The 2,922-nt window shown below is 41.3% G+C and overlaps 1 pseudogene across 1 annotated transcript; it reads right to left on the bottom strand.

Moving 5' to 3' along the window:
* Position 1: 1 nt before the first annotated feature.
* LOC101560688 lies at positions 2-733 on the bottom strand (annotated as a pseudogene). Its single transcript, XR_001117030.1, has one exon. The product of XR_001117030.1 is annotated as a nuclear ubiquitous casein and cyclin-dependent kinase substrate 1 pseudogene (transcript).
* Positions 734-2,922: the final 2,189 nt, after the last annotated feature.

The raw sequence follows: 2,922 nt of genomic DNA, 5'->3' as shown, positions 1-2,922 counted from the left end.
GTTTGGGCATTTTCTTTTCTTTTCGCTCAGGTTTGGATTTCTTAACCATCTTTTTGTTTTTCTTTTTTGAACTGCCATAGTCACTGTCATCATCGTCTTCCATTAGGAAATCCTCATCACTGCCAGAATCTTTCTCCTGGAATGGTGCCTCGTCCTCTTCCTCTTGCTCCTCCTCACTACCCGCATCTTCCAGGAGCATCTCTCTCTGTTTAGAAGCTGCTTTAGATGCTGCCTGCCTCTGTTGGCGTACATTTTTATGATCATCTTTTTCATCTTCACTGTCCTCTGCGGAATGAGAGTCCTCCTTCTTGGCCTTCACATCTTTCTCTTCTGAGTCTTCACTGTCTTCCTGTGAATTCTTTCCAGATCGCCTCTTATTTTTAGCTTCTCGAGGAGATGATCGGATTTTCTTAGTGGGAGGACCTGAATCTCTTCCATAATCTTCATCTGCATCATCAGACTCCTGAAACTGTGAATAATCAACGACCTTCCTATTTCTGACAGGCCGAGACATGTTCGCTGTCGAAACAGGACCGAGTCGAGAAGCCCAAAGACCAGGACCCCCCCAACCCCGAGCGCTCGCCCCCCGCCCCGAACTTCGGCCGATGGGGCTGCTGTCGCCGAACCCCGAGCTGCTAGCTTCTCAAACTCCGCCACTCCTTGGTTCTGGGCCCCTGGATCAGACGAGCCCCCCGCTCCCCGTCTCTTCAGAATGGATGAATCAAACCAGCCGAAAATGCGCCTGGTGTTTATAAATAGGATATCATGTCTACATCTTGTACAGCAAATGACCACTGGGTAGAGAGTATGCAGTGTGTTAATTATTGAAACTGTCTTACCAATTTGATTTGAAACTGTCTCATTGCTATTTGTTTCTCAATAAAATTATGGGAAAAAAATCTGAAAAAAAATTTAAAAATCTTAAATTCACAAAAATTTATGAAGCTTAATGGTTATACTATTCAGTATAAAGTAGGTTGAGGAGAATGAAAAGAGTAGAATTTGAAGAATTCACCAATGGAAGATGAGAAGGAGAAAAAGTGAGATATAGAATTCTACTAAAAAAAAAAAAAAAAAAGAATTCTATTGAGGAGTAAAAGGTAATAAATAGTATTAGGTAAAAGTATCAGAAAAGAACAAACAAAAAAGAGAAAAGGCAGAGACAAAAGAAAAGAAAAATGAGGAAAAAAGAAAACAGAGAAGTAATTTCAAATCCCAAATAGAAAACAACCTGAGTCTTACAATTTTTACTTTCTAGGGGCTGGGGAGATGGCTCAGTAGAATAAGTGCTTCCTGGCAAGCGCAAGGGCCTGAGTTCAATCCCCGGTTCTGCAAAATATATATATATTTTTTTACTTTCTATCATTTTATTTTTTAATTCATTTTTCCCATAATTTTATTGAGAAACAAATAGCAATGAGACAGTTTCAAACCAAATTGGTAAGACAGTTTCAATAATTAACACATTACATACATTCTTCCTAGTGGTTAATTGCTGTACAAGATGTGGACATGATATCCTATTTACAAACACCATTAGAACAAATCCCTCCATTCTATCATTTTAAATGAATGAATTCCTTCCAGGATTTGCAGTCCTATAATCTGGCAAATCATGATTTTTCTCTGCCTAGTTTTATGGCTTGTAGGTTTGTAGGTTTCCCTGCTCCAGTTGCCCCTCTGTCCATAAGCCCAACTGTGGCAACCATCCAAGCCAAGATGTGTCTTTGCTCATACTGGTAAATGGGGAAAGCAATCAGACCACTGGTCTCTGCTGGGTTTAGGTAAGGCCTCAAAGTAAGGCCCTTGTCCTTCCTGCCCTAAGCCTAAACTTCTTAGAGAGTCTATGTCTATCCCACATTCTCTCTGGGGCTAACTCCTATGGCTCTCACCCACCACTGTGGGAGTATAACCCCAAAAACCTGAAGTAGAATTATTCTGTGGGTCAGTCTTAAACAATTAACCCCTTCCCAAAATGGTACCAGAGGACCAGGGAGATAGCTCAGTAGAATAAGCGCTTGCCTGGCCAGCACAGGGTCCTGAGCTCAACCCCTGTACTGCAAAAAAAAAAAAAAAAAAAGGTACCAGATTAAAAACTCTGCACTGGATTTCTTGTCCAACTACAACTTGTTATAAAGGAGTTGCTTTCTGAGTGAAACCACACACTGCTTTTGTAGTTTACAACAGCTGTGAATTTTTCTTAGGGCTGGTGCTGCTAGCCCAGTCTGTTAACTCTCCTTGGAGTTGCTGATTCTCGAAGGCTTACCTTGTCTTCCAGGCCGTGGGCCTCAGCAGGTTGGTCGGTTGGTCAGTACTTCTGCTGCTCCATGTTGAAGAAAAACAGAACATAGAGAGAGCTTCAAATTAGTGGGCAGCCACACCCTGCGCTCAGAATCTGCGAGTATGGGGTTCACTAGGGTTGAACACCACAGAGCTGGGTTCCATCTGCTATGGGCTCCGTTTGAAGTTTCTTTTCTTCAGCCCAATTTGCCTGTCTGTGTATTTTGATTGGGGAGTGAAGACCATTCAACTTCAGAGTTATTTTCCTAAGGTATTCACCGAATCCTGTCATTGCATTATTTTTCCAGTGCCAATTCTTTGTTTTTGTTTGTGTTTCTCTTCTTCTAAATTTAGTCTCTGTTAAATGTGCATTTTCCTTTGGGCTCTTTGGTGCTGGTGACCACTCTGCCTCTATCTGGGATTTTCTTCAATATTTTCTGGTGTGCTGGTTTACTGGTCATGTATTTCTTTTCATAGAAAGTCAGAATCCTAGTCAGTGTTGAAGGTAATTATACAGTTTTGAAGGAACTTTGCAGAAGTCTAGGTTGGCAACTGTTTTTTATTACAGCTTGAAAAGCTTTGCTTCAAGTTCTCCTGGTCTATAAGGTGTGTGATGAGAAATACATTGCAATTCTGTTTGGT

The sequence above is a fragment of the Octodon degus genome, unplaced genomic scaffold (assembly GCF_000260255.1).
Source record: "Octodon degus isolate 3935 unplaced genomic scaffold, OctDeg1.0 scaffold00022, whole genome shotgun sequence".
NCBI classification, from domain to species: Eukaryota; Metazoa; Chordata; class Mammalia; order Rodentia; family Octodontidae; genus Octodon; species Octodon degus.
Note: the sequence above shows the minus strand (reverse complement) of the source record. Positions and strands in the feature narration are given on the sequence as shown.